At 54.4% G+C, this 26,198-nt stretch overlaps 1 protein-coding gene across 8 annotated transcripts in view; it reads right to left on the minus strand.

Annotated features, from left to right (window-relative positions):
• The window catches only part of SPSB1 (splA/ryanodine receptor domain and SOCS box containing 1), a 72,319-nt gene that overhangs the window by 19,025 nt on the left and 27,096 nt on the right, over nucleotides 1–26,198 (minus strand). Inside the window, exon 1 of one of the 8 annotated variants that reach the window (XM_078073830.1) lies at nucleotides 23,127–23,189. The exons of 5 other annotated variants lie outside the window; for them this stretch is intronic. The gene's annotated coding sequence lies outside the window, so the exon portion shown is untranslated. Of the gene's footprint in view, nucleotides 1–6,192; nucleotides 6,950–10,051; nucleotides 10,090–23,126; nucleotides 23,190–26,198 lie in introns of those variants that run through there. 2 more of the 8 variants (XM_036090495.2, XR_013448397.1) reach the window with 2 other exon arrangements.

Raw genomic sequence — 26,198 nt, forward strand, 5'->3', positions numbered from 1 at the left:
CAGCGTGGAGCCCAATGTGGGGTGGGAGGAAAGATGCATTCACTTTAAATGTGTTTTTTTTTTTTTTTTAAGGAGGCTCCACACCCAGCGTGGAGCCCAATGTGGGGCTTGAACTCATGACCCTGAGATCAAGACCTGAGCTGAGATCAAGAGCCAGACACTTAACCGACGGAGCCACCCAGGCGCCCTGACTTTGAATGTTTTTTGAATTGAATTTTTTAAAATGCATGTCTTACTTTGGTCATGAAATGATTTTTAAGCACACACCAAAAAGAATAAAGACTGGAAAAATACTGACTTTACACTTCCACAAACAAGCTGTTCCCAAAGTAATTCCTCTTCTCAAGCAAGCACAGGATAAATGTTTGATTTACCCGGGAAGATACACAGGAAGGATCCAGAGTTGGCAGGAGGGCATTTAAAATAAAGGATGAGAATCCCTCGGTGCAGCCCTGGGGCCATCTCAAAGAGGGACATTATTTCTACAATGATTTCTCCCAAGACATCCAATTGCATTGTTTCTAAGTCACAATTTTATTTTGCCCTGTAAAAAATAGGGTAGCTACGGTCTCTGCTGGCCCCAAACAAGATCAGAACTGCTCTGTCCCAAGCCCTGAAACCCATGGTGGCTGTACAGTGGTTCTGTGCTCGGTGCAGGTCAGGTGAGGAAGGAGGACCTCAGTGGGTAAGGGACTGGGGAGGGGCAAGCATTTCAACCCTTGGCGCCGACAGGACAGCGAGCTCAGCACTGGCCTGCGACGCTATGCTAGCCCTTCAGTTAAAGCCATTTTCCATAAAAGCACTTTGGGATCCATTGACCCTGGAGCCCACCTCTACTCAAAACTATCCTTTTGTTTTGTTGTTTAAGAAAAGGTCTGTCGAAAGGGCAGTCCTCTCTGACGGAGACACATCCAAGGTGACCGGTGGCAGATGGATGCGGTGGGAGTGGGGGGGGGGCGGGCACACGCTGAGGGGGGCCACCGGAGAGTGGCAGACACACACTCACCTCCTTTTAGCTCCAGTCCCCCTCCGCGTGTCCGATTGACCCCAGAACAGTAAAACCATTGTTTTGACCCAAGATGGGGAAAGAATGAAATTCAGGATGTGGAACAAGGTGACCTATTTATAAAGCCTCCTTTCACCTGAAGATCAAATAAACTCCCTCCCTCCGCCTCCCCACCTCACACATTGGTGGTTGCAGCCCAGAATTTTGCAAGAGAAGCATGCCCGGAGCAGTCTGTTATTATATCCGAATACAACCTCCACAGCCTGGCTGAGTGGCCGCCCCGCTCCGCCTGCTAATTAGGGTTTCGGGCTCCTGGGAGCCAGGACTCGGGAATATGCTTTGGTGGGGGGCGCGCTCAGGGTGTGGAAAATGGTGCCACCACCTAGAAGGACGCGTCCCCCACCCCATCCCATCTGCCCGCTTGAGGAGAGATGCCTAGGGACACCCAGGGGGGCTGTGTTCCTCTCAAACAGGGATATCAAAGTAAGTCTCTGCCCCTAGAACCAACCAAAAGTATTGGTCCCTTCTGGGAAGTTCTGACAAGTGATTTTGGAGAGAAAATCCCGCACGGTCCAGAGCTCTAGCCTCTGACCTCAAAAGACCAAGAATGCACCTGCTGTAAACACCTACGGAAGGACCCAAATTACTCATGGCACTTTCAGAAAGGGCGCAAATCAGTTGAACCTTGCCCCTGGGAAATCAGCATGACATTCATACAGAGACTAAAAATTAAAATAAAGAGTCACGGCGGCGGTCCCAGGCAAGGTTGTGACAGCAACTACCTGTGCCTCGTTCGGACGAGAAGCCCTGTTCTGGGAGGGCCCTCAGTGACACACAGTGACACACGGACACCTAACCAGAAGTTTACCGAGATGAGCCTACACTGGGGGCTGGGCGTCCATCAAACTGGGCCTGCCTGGTACCCCAGAGACAGGGAGCAGAAAGGCAGGGCAGAGAGCTGCACTCAGCCAGCTCCAGGGGGACAGCCCACGGGAGCCCAGCAGAAAGGCTCGGGCACGCCGGGCCCTACTTGCGCCCACCTGGCTGGGGGCAGAAGCCTGTGAGCCCCGGGGGAACTGGGTGGTCTCAGCAGGGAAGCCTCCCCTCCCTGAGGCAGGTGCCCAGAGGAGCCTCCACAGGGAAGCCCTGGCCTGCCTACAAGACACTCGCTGACCCGCTCGCTCCAGAGCCCACTGGCCTGGAGTCATTCCCCTGCCACCTGCCTCCATCAGGGAGGCCCCAGGAACAGAAGTCTGAGCAAGCCCAGGCTTTAGGGCCTGGAGGCCTGCGTGGGAGCGGGTTACACTCTGGCCTCCTCCGGTGGGATGGGCCAGGTCGGAAAGGTCACCTCTGGGAGTGATCCCTTGAGACTCGATGGGCTGGCCGCCAGGGGAGTTATAAGGTCCGTCTGCCTATCCCACCCTGCAGATCCAGGTGATGCTCTCAAGCCTGCCGGAGGTGGAGAAGGAGAGGAAAGGCAGTACTCGGGATTTCAGTGTGGAAAGAGAAGCTAAAGCGCTCAACATGGCATTGGGCACACACAGTAGGTGCTTAAGACACGCTGCTCCCTGCCTTCTCCAGCCCCCTTTTGACACCAGGGGACACAGATGGAATCTTGAATGTCTAGTGCAAAAGAGCAGTGAGGGAATACCGGGGCAGGCACCAGTTATGGCCTTAAAGGGTGGCCCGAGGAGCCCAGCCCCACAGAGGGGGTGCCTTGGGAGCGGCCAGACGGGCAGGCATCCTCCCCCACGCTGCAGGAAGAAGGTGGGGAGGCAGGAAGCCCCGCGTGAGGATGAACAACCTCAAAAACTGCAAATGAAATCATGTGAGCTCCTTAGGTCAAGAGCAGAAGTCCCAAGAACTTTCTCCAGGAGGAAGAGGCTGTAGGGATGTTCTCCGATGATTCCGCTCACAGGAGTAGTTCTCAAAGTGGGCAGTCCCCGGACCGGGAGGTCAGCATTACCTGCTAGAGAAGCAAACGCTTGGGCCCCACCCCTGACCCACTGAATCAAACTCTGGGGGTGGGGCCCAGCGGTCTACATTCCAATGAGCCCTCTGCAAGATTAGGACGCTGCGGGTTCAAAGGCATTACAGCTCAACATTCTGGAATCTCGAATCCATATGAAAGAAGAACTGCCGGGCTCGGATTTACAGCAACAATTTTTTCAGAACTGCTTGTTCTATCTTGATTTGAAATATTTCAAATGTTATGCAGGCTCGTAAGAAATCGCAATCCAGAAACATATAAAGTAGAAATTAAAGTGTCCCCCTCCCGCCGGGGGCAGTCCACTTAGAGCAAAGGATCACACCCACATACCACTCCCGTTTGCTTTTTTCAGGTCATAATAGATTAGCTCCCGTGTCCATTTTATGTGTTAGGAGCCATATATTGTTCCTTATGATCATCTCTGTCACTGGTCTGTAGAGACGAATGTGGAGGTTGCTTGTAGTAATGGTCCCGTGTGGGGGTTAGGGATTTCCCACAGCAGGGTGGTCTTAAAGTAGCTTCCTCTCATGAGTTCATGGCCCCCTCTTCCCTCATCACTCTCAAAGTCTCAGACCTCAGAGTCCCCACCCCACTGTCCATTTTTAGTAGAAGAAGATCAAATGTCAAAGCAACCTCCCACCGCGCTTCCTGGTCTTTGAACGGGCCATGGGGGCTGAAAGGTGCTCAGATTTCTGCACGGCTAACCAGACTGAAGGCTTGTCACCTGGACCTCAACTGGACTGCAGCCAAGGAACTTGGAAAGGATTCTAAAAGGAATCAGGCCTTGTGTCTCCTGGTGTAACCTAATCACCATTCCCTGTGTGTGATTTCACGGAACTGAACAGGATGCTGAGGGAGAGGTAAATCCCCACGCCTCACAGGTCAGCCGACAAAAGGACTTAGCCCTACTTCTAAAGCCACGATGGCTCACAGACTTCCTGTTCTATGTTGCTGGACCTCCTCCTCCTCTCCTGTCCACCTGGAAAGTCCTGAACATCCTGGGCCACCAACTGGACAAGAGGGGTCTCAGCAAGTCCAAAGGCAGCGAATCAATCAATCCTGAACTTCCAGGCTGGCCGAAGGGTCCAGGTGCCAGATCCCCACGGCACCACCTTGTCATGGAGGGGAGTGGGGGGTAAGGCAAGGAGGCAGGAAGCGGCCTCCCCAGATAGGGCTCCTAGGGAGTAAGTACTACGCAGTCGTCAAAGATGCCGGCTGGAAGGACCACTGCAGGAGGAGAGGCAAGGAAAAAGGTTTGCGATGGCAAGTGAAATGATGAACACCAACTATATCTGCCCTAAGAGTGAAATCTAGAAAGTACTATACAGGCATGCATGGGAAAAGGGAAGAAAAGGAACGCAGAAAATTGAAAACGTGTCTGTGTTTCGGGTGATGTGCTTATGAATTTCCCTTTCTTTCAAAGTTCTTTACTGTTGTTTTATTACTGTTGCAAAAACATACATGGATGAACCCCCATGCCCATCAGTGGATGAATGGGTAAGCCAACTGTGGATTATACACACAATGGAACATTATTCAGCCATGAAGAAGGATAGAGGACTGACACATGCTACAACCTGGACGAACCTCAAATGAAATGATGCTGAGTGAAAGAAACCAGATATAATTAAAGGTCACATATGGTAGGAGCCCACTGATATGATAAAGCCAGAATACGTGACTCCATAGAGACAGAAAGCATACTGGTGGTTGCCAGGGGCCAGGGAAGGGGGGGCGGGGAGTGGGAGTGATTGCTAACGAGTCAGGGCCTCTTTTCGGGGGGATAAGAATGTTCTGGAACTAGCCAGAGGTCGTGGCTGCACAGCATCATGAACGTACTAAATGCTGCTAAATGGTACTCTTTAAAACCGTTGTTATATTATGCGCATTTCACCTCGACAAACAAAAAAAAGCATACACGGATGGAAAACGTCCACCTGTCCAAAATCCACACGGCAGGAGGTGGGTGTGGGAGGGGCTGCAGAGCTGAGGGAGGCCCGGAGCTTGAAGAGGTCTGGCTGGCGGAAGGAGGCCTGTTAGCCAGGGTTCCAAGCAGGGACACGGCCAATGACACTCATATGAGGGGAGTAAGGAGTCTTCTAGAGCCGGGCCGCTGGCGCTCAGGGCTCCCCACCCCACCCCCTTTCCTTCCTCCACAAGAAAAAGCGCAGAGCCGCGGTTTGGCATGCCCGCCACCTGGACCCGGCACCTGTAGATCGAGTTTCTCTGGAGGAATCTGGAGTGCGTGCCTGCATCTCCGTGCCTGCACCCAAAATGTGGTGGGGGGACGGGCGGACAACAGACACAGAAGCGCCCCGGCCTGAGGATGAGGCCACGGAAGGACCCCCACATCCCGGTGATCGCTGCCTGCACACTCCCCGCTCAGGGACCGAGGTGGGGTGAGGAGGGCCACGCTAGAGCTCCCAGGCCCCTGCTTTTGCACAGAGCAGGTCAACACCCCGAGGCCATGCCAAGTTGGCAGAGGCCCTGCTTTGCGATACCAGGAAACCGTCCTCGTGGGGCAGATCCTGCTCACACCCTCCGCCGAGGACGCTGGTGCCCGCCTGTCAGTTGCAATGCCGCACCGCAAAGCAGGGCTTTGGCCCAGGCTGGTGCACGGTTGGACTGGACCTGTCGCCACATGAAAACCTGTTCTCATGGGCTGAGTTTCTGGATTCTCTTGGGGATTCTCGCTCACAGACCTGGAGAGACCTAAGCCTCGCGGGCTGGGCGCCCCCCTCTCCCACCAACCCTCTCTGGCCGGACTCACTATGAAAAACATGGGAAGTTGGGGAAAACAGGACCACGCTCAAGGCCTATGTGCATACAGCAGGTGCTTACAAAATATCCGGGTTGCATACTCACCCCATCCCACAAGTACCTGCTGAGCCCTGGTGGGGGGGGGCGGACACGGGCTTCCCAAGATCCTTTCTTTGTTCCCTAGTCCCTGAGGACCCCAACTTTGTGGATAATTCAAAAGCATGGGCCACACATGGTCGGTGTTTAGGAGAGTGGGATAGTGTTCAACCGATGCGGGCAGAGAGCATCTTCCCCGGGTGGAAAGCGGTAAGAATGGGCAAAATCAGCAAGACAGTGGCCTGCAGAAGTGATCCAACCTCAGAGGTGGTCCATACATGTTCAGCTGATGAACACGTGGAAAACACCCAAGTCCAAATAAGACGCCTTATGATCAGCATTCATTCCAAAAATATTTATTAGGCACCTACTATGTACATACAGGTAGAAATCATCGCCTTCGTGGAGCTTAGTCTAGTGGGGGAGATGGATAGCAATCCTTTGAACAATTAATGGAAACTTCGAGGGCAGAGATTTGTATCTGTTGTGTTCACTATGGCAGCCCCAGGCCTAGAACAGTGCCTGGGGCATAGTAGGTGCTAATAAATAAGTGTTGAATGAATAAATATCTAATGCAGGGTCAAGTAATACGTGTCAAAGAAAAATAAGGCAGAGTAGTGAGGACAGAGCAAGTAATGGGAGCAGGTGGTAAGGGAAGGTTTCTCTGACACCGTGAGATGTGGACAGAGACCTGGATGAAGGAAGGGAGAAAAGCACACACCTGCTCCAGAGGAAGAACATTCTGGGCAGAGGGAACAGGAGGTGCAAAGGCCCTGAGGTGGAAGCACGCTTGGCATGCTGGGAGAATAACAGAGGGGCCCTAGGGCTGGAGCGCGGGGAAGGGAGGCTGTGGAAGGAGGCAGGGTAAGAGCTATGCAGAGGGCAGGCACACGGGCCTTGCAGGCCGGAGTCAGGACTCTGGATTCTGTTTTCAGTGTGATGAGAAACCAGCAGAGAACTTTGAGCAGGCAGAGGACCCAGTGTGACTTCTGCTCTAACAGGATCCTTTTAGGCTGCTGTGTTGAGAAGAGGCTGTTGGCAGCAGAGTGGAAGCAGGGAGACGAGCTGAGGTGTCAATGCAAGGATGTAGCTTGAACCTAAGGGTGGGAGAAGCACAGGATCCAGAATGTAACCAAAATGAATGATCACCCAGTAGGTGATATTAGGCCTTGTCTAATGAAAGGGCTTGTTGATGAAAGGGCTTGTTTAAAGAAGCTGGTGGTGAGTGAGAACACAGACCCAGAACCTGGGAAGATGGCGGCCTAACCTACGGACCCAAGGACTCCAGCTCTTGTTATATCTACCCCTATGGTGACAGCAGAGATACCCGGTTACAAAACAGGAGGGCCATTCAGCCAGCTTCCCTGAGCTCTGGTTCTGTGCTTCCCATTTGCCACTTGTAGAGGTGACACAAATCTTTAGCACACTTGACTGTCCTACTCCTTATTGTATGTGAACAAATTACTCAGGTTTATACCTCAGTCTCTTGTGAGTTTGGTAGCTATCTCTAAATGGTATCAAAATTGGAGACACTGGGGGAAAATAATCCAGTTCCTGAATCTACAAAATTTGGGTGGACCACAATGACCCCAAGGGCCCAGCTGGCCCTCTTGGGTTCGTTATCTGAGTAGCCCCACTGCTTCTATCCAAGACTTCTTGGAACTGAAACAGGATCAGTCAAGGGCAACTTGTTTAGCTGCCTTTGGAGAAGACACAGGCAGTCTGGAGTTGGGCCACTTGGGCTTAAGCTTCAGCTCCACGAGCTGGGAGACCCTGGGCCAGTTCTCTACCCTCTCTGAGCCTCAGGTTCCTCCTCCACTGGAATTGGGGGGGGGCGGGGATGACTGCTTAACGTCATGGGTTTGCTTTGAGGATTAAATGAGGAGCCCATAGAAAGCCTGGCACTTTAAATAAAGACCCAACACTGGTGATGCATTTGTAATTTAGGGGTTTGAGGAGAAGGAAGGAAGGAAGGGAGGGAGGGAAGCGGGAGGGTTTCTGGGGAGAGCATCTCTGGTAGCTCTCCAGTGCATGCAGCCACAGCACGGCCACAGAGAGCAGCTGCCTCGGGGTGTCGGTGACTCAGCTCGGCGGCTGCCTCTCCCCAGCTCAGGCTCATTAATGAGGGGAGAGGCCTCCTCAGGAAGCCCTCAGGTGCCCATGCCGCAAGGCCAGCAGAGGTCTGCCCCTACCGGACACTCCCCCGGTGCCTCCCCAATGTCCCGGTGGTGCCTGCCCCAGGACACGGTGGCAGCTGCGGGGGTGGGCCTGCGGTGTCCTGGGCTCTGCTGAAGCCAGGTGGCCGGGACACACGCATCTGGAGAAGTTTCTTGGGAAAGCAATTTGGACCTGGGCTGAGTCTATCCCACTTGAGAGAGCAACTTCGATCGGGTTGAGTCTATCCCACCTATCACATCTGAGAACGCAAAAGGAAGAAAGGGGAAGTGGGAAAAAGGGAAATTGGCCCGATATCCATTTAATGGGCTAGTCCTGGAGGGCAATCAGGGCAGAGGGAAGAAGCAGCCAGAATGAATGTGTTTGCTTCTCCAGCAAGCTCATCAGCACAACTTTGGAAACATAAGCAAGTCCAGGATCGGCCATCCGGGCTGGGCCCGGTCCCTCTGGTCCTAGGTCCCCATGAGGGCTGCAGGTGCACATCACACGTGCTCGCCTCGGCAACATCAGCCAGACCGCCTTCAGAAAGGTACTTCCTCTGCAGGCCGGACTTGCCATAAAACACAACCAGCAGCAGGTTACCTTCACAGGGAAAGGGGAGGGCAGAGGACACGCCCCACGCCCCTCAAGGTCACGGCCGCGCGCAGCTCAGACCACAGACCCCAGTGTGGGGACCCCTCTGCCGCCCCCCTCCCCGCTGTGGCCGGCCCCGGGACTGCCTTCCTGGCTGGGCAGCGAGTTTCCACAGCTGGAGGAAGACCACAGCTTTTCTCTCCCGCCGAACACACTGGATATTTCTAAGGCCGTCCCAAGTTTCCGTTCCCATATCAAGAGCGCCTCTTTTCTGCTGAGGCAGCAAGACCTGCCAACAAAACAAGCGGCCGGGACCCACGTTTTCGTAACACAACGCCTTCCCTTGAAACGCGCTGGAGTGAATCACAGAGGTTTAATAGTATCGGCAGCTGGGCCGGTGGAAGGAATCCGTGCGAAAGGCGGACGGCGCAGCTCGGGCCGGTCCCCACGCGCCCTGCCCGGCCCCCCACCCACATTGCCCACCTCTCCTGATTGACGGCACCCCGTCTCCGGGGCCCCCAAACGGAAAACCAGACATGACTGCGGTCCTGCACGCGGGGCCGTCCAACTCCTTCCCCGAGAACACAGCCCCTTCCAGGGCCAGGGAACAGTCGCCCCGCGCCCCGCATCTGGTGATGCCTGGAGCTGGCTGCAAATGCAGAGTCTCGGGCCCTCCCCAGGTGCTCTGCGCCCAGGTCCCGGGCCGGCTGTGGAGCGGGCCCTCCCCAAGGCAGAGGCCCGGAGGGAACATGCATCAGAAAGAAGACAGAGGGGCGCCCGCCCCTCTCCAGGAAGCAATCCTGAGATAGCACTGGCTCCTGACAAACCAAATCTAGAAGCCGACAAGCTTCACAGAAGGGATGGGCAGAGCCTGTCAGGGCCCCGTCCTTCTGCCGGACCTCCCGGAGCAGGGGCACATAAAACAGGCTGTAGAGTCCCTGGCCCGCACCTTCCAGAAGGCCCCGGCCACTCGGGGTCTGGGAAGACCAAGGTTTTGGTGACACCACTCCAGACCCCTCCTCTGCTCACAGTTCATCAGGGGCTCCCTTCTGCCCTCCCTCCAAGGCCTCCTCAGCTCTCCAAGTATCCGCACCTCACCAACTAGCCACGCCAGCCTCGCCACCCTCCGGGAGCCTCACGCATTCTTGCAGCCACACCTGTGGTGATGCCAAACCCTTCACTTCAAACAACCCCACCCGCTGGAATCACGTCCCTCTGTCTGTCCTGGCATCCTTGGTCACAGAGCCGTCCCCGGTCAGCCTCCCGCACATCTCCTTCTCCCGCAAAACTCCCCCCCCGGAGTCACCTCTGGACCCCGGGTCCTGCCAGAACCTAGAATGCGGGTCCCTTGTGGCCCCGAGGAGCATCCTGGCTGAGGCCCACAGCCCTGCCCAAGAGCCGCCCCCACACGGCCCGCCAGCAAGTGGCCTCACGGTCTCCTGGACACCTACCGGCAGATCCAGAGTTCTGGAATTGTTTCGGGCCAGTGACCGGGGAAAGCGTCGGGAGAGGAGCCCACGGGCCCTCAGGCTGGGAGCAGAACTGAGGAGTGGAGGCAGCCCCCGGAGCCCTGGGAGCAGGGTGCCCTCCCTGCCAGTGGCCAGGCCCGCAGGTCCCCCGGGCCTCCCTTGCCGGGGCTGGATCAGCCCTGGCCTGAGTGAGCTCCACCGTCACCAAGGGGAAGCGGCCCTTGGTTACCACCGGCCTGGAGAACACAGAAGGCAAAACAAACACTGGAGCCGCTCCTCCACAGGCTCGCTCCTCGCTGCTGGGAACAATTACAAGGTAATAGGGCCAGTTTTTAAAAGCCCTCCAGAAGGGAGGCTGTGGGCCCAAGGGGAGGCCACTTCGTAACCCGTTCCCTTCCTGCTCTGCTGCACGCTCCGAGACCCGGGGACCCTCCCTCCACCCCCTTCAGGGAAGCCCAGAAAAGCAAGGCTGGAAGTCACAGAGGAAATGGGGCAAAGGCAGAACCTCACGCAGATGCTGTACCCATTTCAGTAGCCAGTAAGTCAAGGTTTCAAAATGACAGGTGGGCCCAGCTTGGCAGCGGTGGAGATGACGTCCTCGTAGACCCCAGCCTGGCCCGCAGGGGCAGCCTCATGACAGCAGTGTTCCCTTAGCCGCCTTCCCGGCCCCCTTCCGCCAACGACCAGCTCTCTTGTCCCCAAACAACTTGCCGTGAAATGAACAGAAACTCACCAGCTTACAGGGCTCCAGGCAGGGCTGGCGGGAGATGGGCCAGGATCACATCCAGGCCACGGCCATCCCCCCAAGGCCATCCTCGGGGGCGGGGGGGTACTTCAGGCCCAGTCTGGGCACTGATCCCCACCTGCCTCCCATCAGAGCAGACCCGGAACCCCAGGCAGTTGGGTCTCCCCCAGGCGGAGGTGCCTCATGGCCGGGGCCTCGGCTGTGTCCCCGTGAGCAGAAACTGGAGGGGCACTTGGAGGGAAGAGGGTAGGGGAGGAGCTGGGAGGGACACTCCTCACCCCCTGTCTCTAGGTGTCCCTCAGGTGGTGGGGGGAGGGGCACATGCAAGGAGGGGTTTTCTGCCCCCACCCTCCCCCACCGTGGATTTATACCCGAGCCTTTAATATTTTCCAGCACTGATTCAAGCCATGCTTTCTCTCCCCTACTTCCACACTGAGAAGGTGGGAGCCTCCCCCATTTCCCTGCAAGGGACAGACTGCTAACTCTGGACAGGGAACATGGCAGCAGGTCCAAACCCCCAGCAAAAGGAAGGGGGCCACTAGAATATCTGTCTCACCCTCTGGAATTACCCTACCCCACCCCACCCCACAAGGCACACGGGGCAGGTTTTCCCCAGTGTTAGTTTAGTCATGCTGGTCTCAGGCTAGAAGAGCCCACCCTGGCTTCGGGGGGCCTCCCGGGGCACAGAGACAGAAGACACAGAGACACAGGAGGGACATAGAGATAGAGAGAGACACACAGAAGCAGTAAGACAGAAACAGACACAGAGAGACAGAGACACAGACAGAGAGACAGAGGGACAGAAACACAGAGACAGGATGACATGGCAAAGGAAGGACAAGAACAGGAGGTGGGAGGCTGGAGGCCCCGAACTCTTAACAAATGTCCACATGGGGCCCCAAGTAGAGCCAGAGTGTTCCCATCAGGAGGGCAGGGCTGAGGATGTGAGTGGGAGCTGCCCAGAGTGGCTGCTGATCAGGGGACTCTTTCCCAAGCCAGGCAGGAGGGGGAGCGCTTGCGACCGGAGGGGAGAGGGGTAGCAGAGAGCTGGGGTGCACCTCTGCCCATCCCCAGCCTCGCCCTGCTCTCTCACCCCCACAGAGGGGGTTTTCCATCCCCAAACCAGGGAGGTCTTGAAGTTAAGACAAGCCAAGGACCTCAGGGACCAGGCAGGCCAGTGGCTCCAGGGCCAGAGAGGGGTCCCCTGGCCAGTGCAAGGTTCCCATCTGGTCCGTGCTCTGGGCAGAGGGGGGTACCAGCGGCTGTGGCAGCTCCGCGGGTAGGACCCAGCGCCTTGAGGGGTGCCCCCTCCCCTTTTAAAAGAAACCAGTACCTTTGGAGGTGAAGGTCTGGCTCCCCTGAGTATCAGGAGCCAACCTCCCAGGCTCCCTGCCCCACCTGGCCACGTCCCTGCTTGTCTTAAGAGGGACCAGGGGCCAACTTCCGCCCCACCCCGCCCCCGTCACAGAGCTGTTCTTTCAGGATGGGGGGGCGGGGCTGACCGGCATGGAGTGAGTCTCAGATCCCCACTCCGACATGCTGGGAATTGCAATGGAGCATTTCTAGGACAACCAGACAGAAACTACCAGAAAGCTCCTCCCCCCACTCACTTGAGTGGTTTCTTCCAGACCCTCAGGTGTGGACTTTGTTCTGAGAGGGGTAAGTGAAGGGGCCAAGAATCACTGGACTAAGACCCCAGGCCCTCCTTGGAGACCCCGTTCCCCTTTGTCCCTTGAGGACTCTCCCCCTGGGCAAGGCACCATCGCTCCTTTCCCCCACAGGAGCCCAGCTAGGGAAGATGTCACTGAGCCGTGTCTCCTGTTTAAAAACCCATCAGTTGGCTTTCCCGCTGTAGTTTTCTCCTCACACGGTGAAGGAAAAACGTAAAACCGTCAGGGAAAAGTAAAAAAGCTCCTTGACACACCCTTGCCCTTTTCTTACCACTAATGATCCGTCCGGCAAATGGGACGCTTTGCCTGCCCCGCAAGGCAGAGCCCGGGGTGGGGAGACTGAGGCAAACACGCCACGGCTGTCGGCAGCCTCACAGGAGAGTCACAGCAGAAGCAGGTGCACGAGCTGCGGGGGCTGCAGGGACAGGTGGGGGGCGGGCAGCGTGTGGGCAGACGACGGGCGGGATTCGCAGGGCTGTGTCCCTTGAGGGGTCCTGACGGAGGGCTGGGGTTTTAATAACAGAGGTGAGCTGAGGGAGGCAGGCAGGAGAGACATTCTGGGCCGAGAACCCGGCCCGTGGTGATGGCGTATTTGGGAACCCGAGGGAGGTCAATGCGGCAGGAGCATTTAGGGCAATAATTAGCGAGCATGCGCGTGAGACAGGGTCTGGAGCAGGATGGCCAGGGCCTTGAATGCCACTCTAGGGCGTCAGGACTCAGGCACCGGGACCAGCTGGGGAGGCATCAGATCAGAAAGTTCATCCTGCACCCTGGCCTTCCAGAAAGCACTCTAAACGGAAAGCTCATGAATGTCCCCTCTTGCCACGGAGAGCTTCCAGTCGCTCTGCTTAACGAGAAGTGCTGTGACTCCATAAACATAGCAACCGATGCCCTTTTATTGTCTCAAGGTTTGGGGACCGTGTGCACTGCCCCAAACACTTCCTTGAATGCTTCTTGCTTTCTTTCTTTTACTTTGGAGGAGGCAGATTAAGAACCAGGAAGGAAGGGGGCGTCCGGGTGACTCAGCGGTTAAGCGTCTGCCTTTCGCTCGGGTCATGATCCCAGGGTCCTGGGATCGAGCCCCGCATCGGGCTCCCTGCTCTGCGGGAAGCCTGCTTCTCCCTCTCCCACTCCCCCTGCTTGTGTTCCCTCTCTCGCTGTCTCTCTCTCTGTCAAATAAATAAATGAAATCTTTAAAAAAAAAAAAAAATAGAACCAGGAAGGAAGATTAGAATTTTTTTTTTTAAGATTTCATTTATTTATTTGACAGACAGAGAGGGAGAGCACAAGCAGGGGAAGCTGCAGAGAGAGAGGGAGAATCAGGCTCCCCACTGAGCAGGGAGCCCGATGCAGGGCCCGATCCCAGGACCCTGGGATCATGACCTGAGCCGAAGGCAGACGCTTAACCAACTGAGCCACCCAGGCGCCCCAGAATATTTCTTTTAGGTAAACAAAATTTGAAGTGCGTTATCAAGCCAAGAAATACCACTTGCAACCAACAGCATGAGAAAGCATTGCTAATTTTTCACCCAGGAAAACAAGAGTAGTGAATACGTAGCCTGCAAGAGGGCGAAGAGAAGCAAAGACAGTAATATATGTGAAGAGGCCAACATTTCCCAGCACACAGTGGGTCCTCAACTCAAATAGTACCAGATGTTCACACAGACCTCACCACGAGGGGGACACTTTGAGGCACTTTGCCCTTGACACATATTAATGCATTAGGTGGCATAATAATTATTGGTCACATGATCGGTGGTCAAATCCAAACTCCAAAGATCATCTTCCAGCCACTGACCACAGAACCAGAGAACCACCACCTTCTTTTAAAGCACAAAGAGATCTTAAAGACCACCCAGTCAAAATGCTTCGTTTTATAAAAGGGTACTGCTGCTGTGATAGATAGTATGGGGCATCCTCAAAAAATGAAACAAAATTACCAGTAACATTCAACCCAGCAACTCCACTGCTGGGCATATGCTCAAAAGAATCGAAAGCAGGGTCTCGAGCAGATATTTGCACAGCCACGTGCACAGAAGCACTATTCACAACAGCTAAATGGTGGAAGCAAGCCAAGTGTCCACGGACAAATGAACGGAGAAGCGAAGTGTGGAAGATCCACACAATGGAACAGTATTCAGCCCTAAAAAGGAAGGTCGTTCTGACACGTGTTGTAACAGGGATGAACCTTGAGGACACAATGCCCAGTGAAAGAAGCCAGTCACAAAAAGACAACTACTGATGACCCCACTTCTATGAGGCCCCTAGAGTGGTCAGATTCATGGCCGGGAAGTGCAATGGTGGGCGCAGGGGCTGCAGAACGGGAAGGGGAGTTTGTGTCTCATGGGGACAGAGTTTCAGCTGGGGAAGACGAGACAGTTCTGCGGGTGGATGGTGGCGAGAGTTGCACAGCAGGGCGAATGTGCTTGATGCCACTGAACTGTGCACTTAAAAGTAGTAAAAACAATAAATTTTATGTTATGTACACTTTAGAGGCACCTGAGTGGCTCAGTTGGTGAAGTGTCCGGCTCTTGATTTTTGGCTTGGGTCATGATCTCGGGGTCATGGGATCGAGCCCCGCTTTGGGCTCCGCGCCGGCTGGGGAGTCTGCTTGGGATTCTCTCTCTCCCTCTCCCTCTGCCCCTCCCCTCTGTGCACGTGCGCTCTCTCTCTCTTTCTCTCTCTCAAATAAATAAAATAAATCTTTTAAAAAATGCTTTGTCTTGTATGAAAATAAGAAAAACCTGAGGCATAGGAAAATTAAGTGAGGAAAGCGGGGTCCCCCCACCCCGAGCTACTAGAACAAATGCTGAACAAGGCGAAGGCGTGTGGCCAGCCCGCCCTGGCCGCGCCCCACCCGCCTCCCTCAGCCAACTGTGGCCAAGGCTATCCACACATGGAGCTGTTTTCCCAGGAGCCAAGCCGGAGGGGGAAATCGGCCCAAGCAGAGATAGAATGTCACCATTTATTTGGCTAACGGGCTCCTTAGACCTCTCTGCCAACCTCCCTTCCTCTCAGAATAAGGAAAAGAAGGGCTTGGCTACTGGCAGGCTGCTTCTGGGCCCAGGCCGTGGGGGGGTCTGGGGAGCCGGGGGGCCGGGGGGCGCTCACCTGCTATTTCACACCGTGGGTGCCTCACAAACCTGACAGGGAGGCAGGACTGGTAGGAGCTACAAGTGGGCTTGAAAAGGAAGATAATTTATGGAAGGCCGAGCCCAAAATGGCTAAGAAGCTGGGACAGGTTGCTGTCCAGGAAATGACTCATGTCTCCCCTGGTCCCTCGGGGCCGCTCTGGGAACAGACGCTGCAACAAGGAGACTAAGGTTCTTGAGGTTCTCACAGGAAGGCGGCTTCCGGCAGATTCCGCTCTGGACTAGGGACCTGCGAGACACCTGGGGTGGCTGGCGCCCCGCATGGGCTGCAAGGGCAGCTCGGTCCTCGCTCCCAGCTCAAGAGCACGGAAGCTGAGTGGAGTGCCACCGGCCCAGGGTGCCGCATGGACTCGTCGCCCTCTCCTGCCACCACCACACTTCCTGTGGCCTCTCACCCTCCGAGCGCTCAGGCTGCAGAATCTAACATGCTGACTTCGGGCCTCAGCCGCTTCAGGAAAGTGCTCTTCTAAAGTCATGACCTCCTCATCAATAAATCGAGCCCCAAAGAGCATCTTCTCTGCCTCTCAACCGCGTGTGAAAATACCGACCACGACCTTGACCTTGAAACACTGGTTTCCTGCTCGGCGAGGCTCCCACCCCAGCTTCCCTGCCGGTCTTCCTCCTGCCCCTTAAACACACATGTTCTTGACGGTCCCTCCCTCCCTGGGGTCCTCTGCTCTCCCGCCTCTAGGGAGCATCTCCCCTTGACCTTGACACATCCAGCAAATAGTATCACTCTAATGGCAACCCTGCCCCCCCCCCACGCAGCTGCCCCCTCCCCACCCTGACTCAGACGTGGGTCCCTCCCAGCCTCCACATCTTTGCCAATTTCTGTCCTCATCCTCCCCATCGGTCACCCAGATTCAAACCCCTCACACTTCTCTGGACTCCTCTTCTTCTTGGCTTCCCACGTTGGCACCAAATGGTGTAAACTCCTTCCCCCCATAATTGCTCCAATCTGTCCCCACGCTCATGTTTAAGTCACCATCACCGGCAAGGCGACCGCAAGAGTCCCCAGACTGGCCTCCCTGCCTACAGCGTCTCTCCGATCCAGCCCACACAACCAGTCTCCCGTTTAGCTCTCATTTCAATGGCTTTCTTCATTTTGAGAATTTGTAATTCAAAAATGTGTACAAGGGGCACGTATTTTCAACACCTAAAATGAACAGCTGTCAACAGTTTGTCACACTTGTTTCTGGTCCTTTTCCTGCACAATGGTCAAATGGCCAGAGGACTTGAATAGGCAATTCGGGGGAAAAGGTAAATGCAAATGGCAAATACACTTGTATGAAGAGATGCCCGACCTCCCTGGTAGGCAGAGACACACAGAACCGAAGTAATAATGAGCTATCAGTTTGTACCCCCAGGTTTCTACATAGTCAATGCAGAAATCATGCCTACTCCTGGTGGGGAGAGAGGAGAGGACATCCATGTGGCCGGTGTGGTCTGAACTGGCGCAGCTTTGGGGAGACAAAATCGAAACAGAAATCATCCCAGCAATTACACTCCTGGGGCTTGGGCCCATAAGAATGAAAGCGCCCATACTCAGGCTGTGTGCATGGGGTGTTTATTACAGAAGCACTGCCATTGTCCGCTGCTCCAAATTAAGTGTATTGTCCTTGATGGAAGTGTCATCAGGAGGACAACTCCGGAACATCTGTACCATGAACCACTGCGCAGCAATTTAAAAAATAAGGTTTACCCTACAACCCAGCAATTGCACAGCCAGGCATTTATCCAAAGGATACAAGAATAGTGATTCGAAGGGGCACCTGCACCCCAATGTTCATAGCAGCAATGTCCACAATTGCCAAACTATGGAAAGAGCCCAGATGTCCATCGACAGAGGAATGGATAAAGAGGATGTGGTCTATATATACAATGGAATACTACTCAGCCATCAAAAATATGAAATCTTGCCATTTGCAATGTAGTGGATGGAACTAGAGGGTATTATGCTAAGCGAAATAAGTCAATCAGAGAAACACAAGTATCATATGATCTCACTGATATGTGGAATTTAAGAAACAAACAAATGAACATGGAGGAAGGGAAGGAAAAATAAAATAAGATGAAAATAGAAAGGGATATAAACCACAGGAAACAAACTGAGGGTTTCTGGAGGGGAGGGGCTGGGGGGATGGGGTAACTGGGTGATGGGCATGAAGGAGGGCACGTGATGGAATGAGCACTGGGTGTTCTATTCAACTGATGAGTCACTGAACTCTACCCCTGAAACTAATAATACACTATATGTTAACTAAATTGAATTTAAATAAAAAATGAAAATTAAAAAAAAACAAGGTAGACCCATACCAGTGATCCTGGAGGCATTTCCACGTGCATTTAGAGAGAAGAGCAATGGGGAATATGGAAGGCGAACCCGTTTTAACGAAAGAATGCTGTCCCCAAAGATAATGGGCAGGCAGGGAGGTGTGGAGCTCTCTGGGGTGTATTAACCTTCAACAAAAGGGTTATGTTAAAGTAAAAACAACTAGAAGATAACACTGTTGGAAAGGATGTGGAGAATTGGAACCCCTGTACCATCTTGGTGGGAACGTAAACGTGGTGAAGCTCTTGCAGAAAACCGTATTGCAGTTCCTCCAGAAAACTAAAAATAGATTTACCGGACGACCAAGCAACCCCACTTCTGGTGATATACCCAAAACAACTGACGGCAGGGTCTCAAACAGACACTTATACGCCTGTGTTAACGGCAGCATTGTTCACAGAGCTAAAAAGTGGAAGCAACATGAGCATCCCTTGATGGGTGAACGGAGAATCGAAATGTGGGACACGCACACAACGGAGTACTATTCAGCCTTAAACAGGAAGGAAAACCTGTCACACGCAGGAGTGCGTATGGCGCTTGAGGACGGGATGCTAAGTGAAATAAACCAGACATGAAAAGACGAGGATTGTATGATTCCACTTACCCGAGGTTTCCAGAGGAGTCGGATTCTTAGGGACAGAAAGGAGAATGGCAGTGGGGTGGGGGCGGGGAATGGGGATAACAGAGAACACTTCCATGATGAAAAATAAATAAATTTTAAAAATGATTTTTTAAAAAGCTATTCTATTAAAAAAAAAAAGTGTCAACAGGCAGGAAGGAGTCCAGAAGGGGAGACTGCTGCCATCGGGGGGTTAGGACAGCAGGTTCTCACCCACCCCATGCCCAAAGGACAAACTTCCAACCTAAGCACAGGTATTCCAGAAGAATCTGGTGGTATGCTGGAAGGCAGCAGAGGCCTATAGACGGACACAGCCAGCGCGAGGGACCTCACAGGGACCTCACAGGGTCCATCCCGACTTCGTTCTTCTCCTCCCTCCCTCTGAGCTCCCACCTGCTGATCCCAGCCGGAAGCCAGAGGGAAAGGGAGACCCTCAAGGTGTTCCACTGGTGCAGCCCCTAGGGCTGGGGGCAGCACGGGGCACGGCAGAGAGTGATCTGGAAGGGTGTGGGAGCCCCAACATAAGCCCCAGGACTATTTCTCTAAAGCAAAGTACAATAGAGTATAATACAGTGTGTCACCATTTCAGGGAGAAAGAGGAAAAGAGTGTATTACATGCATGGTTACATATGCACAGCAGATCTGGATGGACCCCTCCCCAAGAAAATGATTATACTTGACGCTCTATGGAGGGGACCGGGGTGTCTGCAGAACAGGAGCCGATGGGGGGAGACTTTCCACTATCTACCTTTGGAATTTTGAACCCTACAAATGATTCAAAATGTTACAATTTTTGCTTATATTAAAAATTAGAGGGGCGCCTGGGTGGTTCAGTTGTTAAGCGTCTGCCTTCAGCTCAGGTCATGATCCCAGGGTCCTGGGATCAAGCCCCACGTCGGGCTCCCTGCTTGGCGGGAAGCCTGCTTCTCCCTCTCCCATTCCCCCTGCTTGTATTCCCTCTCTCACTGTGTCTCTCTCTGTCAAATAAATAAAATCTTAAAAAAAAAAATTAGAAATAGGGGTGCCTGGGCGGCTCAGTTGGTTAAGTGTCTGCCTTCGGCTTAGGTCATGATCCCAGATCCTGGGATCGAGCCCCGCATCGGGCTCCCTGCTTGACGGGGAGCCTGCTTCTCCCTACTCCCCTGCTCGTGCTCTCTCTCTCTCTCTCTCTCTCAAATAAATAAATAAAACTTAAAAAAAAATTAAAAAAAAAAATTAGAAATAGGTGCACCTGGGTGGCTCGGTCGGTGAAGCGTCCGACTCTTGGTTTCAGCTCAGGTCATGATCTCATGGGTCATGAGATCGAGCCCCGTGTCGGGCTCCGTGCTTGGCGGGCAGCCTGCTTGAAGATTCTCTCCCTCTGCTCCTCCCCCCCGCCACTCTCTATCAAATAAATAAAGAAATCTTTTTAAAAATGAGAAATAGGGGCGCCTGGGTGGCTCAGTCATTAAGCGCCTGCCTTCGGCTCAGGTCATGATCCCTCGGTCCTGGGATTGAACCTCGCACTGGGCTCCCTGCTCGGCCAGGAGCCTGCTTCTCCCTCTCCCACTCCCCCTGCTTGTGTTCCCTCTCTTGCTGTCTCTCTCTCTCTCTCTCTGTCAAATAAATAAATAAATAAAAATCTAAAAAAATAAAAAATAAAAATGAGAAATAAAATTGAATTTTTAAAAGAAAAAAGAAAGAAATTAGAATGGTGGCTGCCCAAGTTTGGGGTGTGTGTGTGTGTGTGTGTGTGTGAGAGAGGGAGTCGTTGTTTAATGAGGACAGTTTCAGTTTTACAAGATGAAGCGTTCTAGAGACGGATGTTGCCAGTGGATGTAAAACCCCGTAAACGTGCATAATGCTACTGAACCATACACTTAAAAACGGTTAAGATGTGCTCTGGACTCTCAGGGTGCGTCCCCCAGAAATGCGTAGGTTGAAATCCTAACTCCCAGTGTGATCATATGAGGAGAACAGCCTTTTGGGAGGTGCTGAGGTCAAGAGGGCAGAGAGCCCCGATGAATGGGGTTAGTGCCCTTCTAAGAAGAAACCCCGGAGGGATGACTGATCTCTCCGCCAGGTGAGTATACAGTAAGTCAGCTGTGTGCCGGCCAGGAGAAGGGTCTCGCCGCTCCCACCTGCCAGCACCCTGATCTCGGACGTCCAGCCTCCAGAACCGTGAGACATGTCTCCTAACCGGTTAAGCCCCCCGCCTGCGGTACTCTCTTATAGCAAAGCCAAGATGACTAAGACAGATGGTAAAGTTTATTATGCGGATTTCTCTGCAACGTGAAAATAAAAAAAGAAGGCTGGAAAGACATGCTCCGGGTTACCATCAATTTGGGGTGGGGATAAGAGAGACAAAAGGGAAGCGGGTCGTAGGCAAACGCGAAATACGCTCCCTAACGTGTCCGCCTGAAGATACCAATGTGTGCGTCTCATCAGCCCAGCACGGTCAGGCGTCAGCAGGTTCATGTGGGGACCTCAGGATCAGGTGATTCGTACTTCTTTGTACTGACGTATCACGTATCACTCAGAGTCTTCACAATGAGTGCACATTGTAAGCAGGCAAAATAAAGCTATTTTCATGGTGGAAAAAATTACATACAGAAAAGCACGAGGGTTGAAAGCACCAAACCCCAGATTTTTTTCTGTGCAGAACTGACAACTGTAAGCAATGCTGATTCAGATCGAGTCACGTCTCCTGGGAGCGTCTTGTGAAAAAAGCCCCAGCAATATGCACATGCCATCTCCTTCAAAAGTGCGTGATGTCTGTCATGACGTCCTCACTCTAAAGCCTTCGGTGGCTCCATCCTGCCTGTAGGCTCAAGTCCAAACTTCTGAGCTGGGCCCCACAGGCCGTTTCCACACTCACCTCAGCCCCCTTTGTCACAGAAAGGCTCACTCTCCCCAGCTCCTCCCAGCCCTGCTGCCCCCCATTCGGCTCACACACCTGTCAATGTCAGGTCACCCCACTCACCTACCTGGGAGGCTGTCACTACAGAACCAGGTGACTCTCCGGAATCCCCTGCAAGTTCCACATCACCTTGAGAACAACAACTAACTAACTAACTAACCCACCAACCCACCAACTACAAGGTGCAGTCCCTTTCCTCTCCATGAACTTGTTAGTCTGTGTTATGCCCTGCCCTAACTCAGACACCTAGCAATGGTTCAACAAACTTTGGTGAGAAAGGCTACCTGCCTACCCAGGACAGTGGTGTGAGACCCACGCAGACCGTCTGGTTTCTCTTTCTCGGCACAAACGTGGCCACCTGCTCGTGGGCCACTCCGAATCAGCTGTCTGTCACTCAGGGCAACTTTCCTCCCTAGCCTCTGGGAATCAGTCCCGGAAAAGGCTCCAAAAGCTTCATACCACCAAAGTTTTGGGAAGAAAACGTCTGTAGAGTGACACCACCCACAGAATGTTGTCCACAGCCCTCCCATCCACACCCAAGCTCACTGTCCTTCCGGCCGTTCATCCAAGGTCTCCCAGACTCCAGCACTGCTTTCTGGTTGGCTGTGAGGCTCACCTTCCAGAACACTCTCCACCCCGCTGTTCCGTGCCCTCCTCTTACATCCCACCCACTGTCCCACATCGCCGTTCCTGAACACTCCATCACTCTCTGCCTGTAAGCTCATTCCGTCCTGCCCTGGCGTGAAGTCCTCTGCCCGGGGTGCATGCCCTCCATCCACTCCGGATTTCACCTCTGCCTCCTTCTTCCGCTGTGTCTCCCCATCCAGGAACCCCTCAACTGGTGGCACCCAACCCTAATGCAGAACCACCTGTGTACATTCTTATACCTTCGGGACTCTTCTAGCTTCCTGCCTGGGATGCCTCCCTTACCGCCCTGCCCCCCGGGGATTCTCCTATACTCGGTCAGAGCGCCAGCACAACTTGCCACCACGATCAGCGATCCCAGAAAATGCAGGTTCCACGCTTACTAGCTTAACTAAGAGCAGTGGTTCTCAATTGGGGTGATTTTACACCCCCCCCCAGGGGACATTTGGCCATGTCTGTGGCCATGGCTATGACCAGGGGTGGGAGGTGCCCCATTGGTACCCTAAATATCCTCCAGAGCAAGGACAGCCCCCCCCATCAAAAAGTTATCCTCCCCGTAATGTCACCAGTGTCCCAGTTGAAAAGCCAGAGAGGAATGGACGCAGTGCCCCCCAGACAAAACTGTCTTCATGTCACCGTGGCCAGAAGCACAACCCAGGACACCCGCATCTGTGACTCTATCAGGGCGAGGGGGTGGCACCTCAACTCCATGGCTCTCCCGAGCCAGGAGGGAAGTGACCGAGCAGAAACTCCATCCTGACACCATCCCCAGCCCTCTGTGTCACCTGAGTGAGACATTCGACCGCCATGGGCCTTAGGTTTCTCCAGCTATAAAATAAAGCGTCGAAGGAAAACTCGCTTCCGAGTTGGGGGAAATAGGGGACTCCTCCTGGAGTCACAAAGTCCATTAGCATCCTCAAGGCTCGGAGAAAGGCTCGGAGTGTCCTCCTACAGGACAGACACTGGCAGGTGCTGGTTAACTGGTGCTTCTGTACCTGAGAGAAGGGGACATTCTTCCTGCAGCACATTTTCCCACAACGCTGCCAGGCACTCCGGTTCGCAGGGCTCTGAATCTTGCAGCGCTGCTTTGTGATTCTACGATGAGCAGGGCCCGGACTCCTCCCGCTGCTATGATCGTCTGGCTCTAGAGGAGTTGGTGCAAGAATGTGCTGGAGTTGGGGGTGCTCTGCTAGGTCAGGGAAAGGGACGTTTACCTGCTCCAGCTCCACAAACTCTCTGCAGGGTCCATGCCATACCCCCGAATCCCACAAGCATATCTTGCTGGAGTACTCATTTGTGAATGCAAGGTCAGGGGCTTGCTTTTTGGTGGGTGAGCCACGCTGGGCCCCATCCTCTTAATCCAGGCCGGGGTTTGGCCAACGATGACCCATGGGCCAGTGGCACCACTGTCAGTTTTTGTCAATAAAAAAGTTTTATTGGTACACAGCCATGCCCTTTTGTTGACATACGATCTCTGGCTACTTTCCTCCTCGCTATGAGTAGTTGCAATGGAGAGATCACATGGTCCACAAAGCCTAAATATTTACCATCCGGCTCTTAGAGTTTGATGACCCTTGGTCTAGGCCTTAGGAAATGGTGTCTACCGTGGAAGAAACGGACCAAACCTCTCCCCCAAATTCCTCCAAGGGCCCGTTCCACCAGGCCCAGGCCCCCGCATCCATGTGCACGGGATGACACATGATGCCCAAGCACAGAGCGGGGCCAGGATGCTGCTGTCTGCCACGCCATCCCCACCCACGCCCTCCTTCCCCAGGGCACCTTCCCAGGCCCGCTTCCCCACCACAGCCTTCCCTGGACCCTGGGGATGCCCCCTCCCTTCACAAACCAGAGCCCCATTCACAGCACCACGTACCAGCCTTTTTTGGTTATGCACCAGATTAGCAAACCTTTAAGCATATATCCCCCAAAAGATATATTATGCATACACGATACTCACTTGTTTCTGTATCAATAGATGACATACATTATGAAAACACACATCAAAAAAATAGAAATTAAACAGGAAGAGGTTAAAAAAAAAAAATCAAGCTACGAATTTCTTCCCCCACCCTGGCAGACCATCTTAGGAGAGGCACTCTGGAGGCTGAGGGTTCCCAGCATCACCAACGCCCGCAGGTGCTCAGGCCTCGAGGTCGGGGGCTAGGCTTCTTTCCCAGCAAAGGGGAGTGGCTTGATCAAAGGACGAGCAATCATCCTGCTGCCCACGCAACCCTGAGCACCTGTCCCAGAGGACCCCTGGGTTGGGGGAAGCTTAGGGTCTGCAAACCCAGGAGCCACCTGGCTGCAGGCAGGAAGCGAAGGATTAGGGACCCCCCCAACCCAGAAAACGCACTAGCTCCCTCCCTCAACAGCAAGCACGGCCACTGCGGCACATCCAGGGGGATTTTTGTGTTTTGACTCAGAGGCAATAAGTCTTTCAAATTAAGCCAACGCAGACTGAAGTGCAGTAATGAGGAAAGCCCCTTGGACACAGCCAGCTTGGGGTTCGCACCTCTGCCAGGCCGGGGAGGGAAGATGGTGGGCGAGCGGGGGTGGGGAGCAACCTGAGGCTCCCTTCTGGGAGGTGTCTCCTCTGGCACGGCAGCTTTGAGGGGTTCTCAGACCTACCCCCAGTTCTCACACTGGGCCTCCGGCAGCTCCCACTGCAGTCCTCCCAGGCCAGCCCACCCACCAGGAAAACACTGGGCCACAGGCAGTGACCCCAGGGGAGCTGAGGTCCCATCACTCCCCTTCTCGGCCTTAGCCACTTGGCTCAAGGGGTGGTTTGGGGCGCCCACTCGGATGCCACCCACTGACCTTCTGTGGGCACTTCAGGGGGTTCCCACAGGGTGGTCTGGTGGCCCCCCTGGCACAGGCTCAGAAAAGTGACCTGAGCAGCCCTTGGGGAGTGCTGGGACCAAACCCAGGTCTTCCCCAGCAGGCCCGCGGGGTGACGCCTCATTCCCCAGGAAATCGCAGGCGCGCCAACAGTCCCACCCACCAAAGGCAGGGAAGGACAAACTCAGCCCCACAGAGAACATTCCGCGTGACCTCTCCAATGCCAGGGGCCAGCCCAGCCACAGCCCTGGGGACCGACAGAATGCACTCTGACCTCAGGAACCCCAGACCTCTTGTAGCATCTTCTCTCTCCTGGGAGGAGTCAGGGCAGACGCGGGGACACAAATACATCTTCCCTCGAGCTTTATGAAGCAAAAAATTCAACCGCAGGGAGCTTAGTGCCAGCCCAGGAAGCAGGGCCACCCAAGTGAAAAGGCGGCCTGGCCTCACCGGGCAACTGGCTGCTTTTCGAGAAACACACCCTGCTCATCCGCCACAAACATCAGCCTGCAGCTAAGAGGGAAGCGAAGGCCACAGCTCCCTGGTAAGATGACGGCCGCCAGGATGAGGATGCCGGGCTTCAACTCTGCCACCCGAATTGGTCCCGACGGCCTCCCAGGGAGAGGAGCATGAGAACAAGCACGGGAGCCCGCCACCGAGGAGGCAGGAGCAGGGGCGGGCCTCCCCTGACCCCCGGCCGTGCGCGGAGCCCGCTCCTGAGGTCCGGACTGCCCGCGCCCTCCCAGCCGGCCACCAGCCCTGCCCAGGCCCTGCGCCGTGCCGCCTCACTCATCCCACTGTGCTGCTTCCCTGCTTGGAACCATCTGGTGGCGTCCGTGAGACAGGTGGTGTACTGAGCGACCACGATGTACCAGGCACAGGGCCACCTCAAAAATAACGGTCAAACTCTCACATATAAGAGCGTCTCATGACCTGGTTCTGACTACCTTTCTGGCCTCATTCCCAATCCTTCCCTGCCACCAGCCTCGCCCACCAAACAAACACAACCACTTGATGAAAACAGGCACGGGGTCCCTAACAAGTTGGGGTGGGGGTCTGACTCCTTTGCCCACAGCCGGCACCTCGATTCTGTCTAGGAGGGCTCCCCCTCCCTGCTCCCGGGATCCTGCTCTACTCCAGGCTCTAGGGGTGGGCACCCAGGCTCAGGCGACTACATCAGGGCATCACCCACCCCCGTGACAGTGAGGGTGCACACCAGTCAGAACCGA

Source organism: Halichoerus grypus, chromosome 5 (genome assembly GCF_964656455.1).
Source record: "Halichoerus grypus chromosome 5, mHalGry1.hap1.1, whole genome shotgun sequence".
Taxonomy (NCBI): domain Eukaryota; kingdom Metazoa; phylum Chordata; class Mammalia; order Carnivora; family Phocidae; genus Halichoerus; species Halichoerus grypus.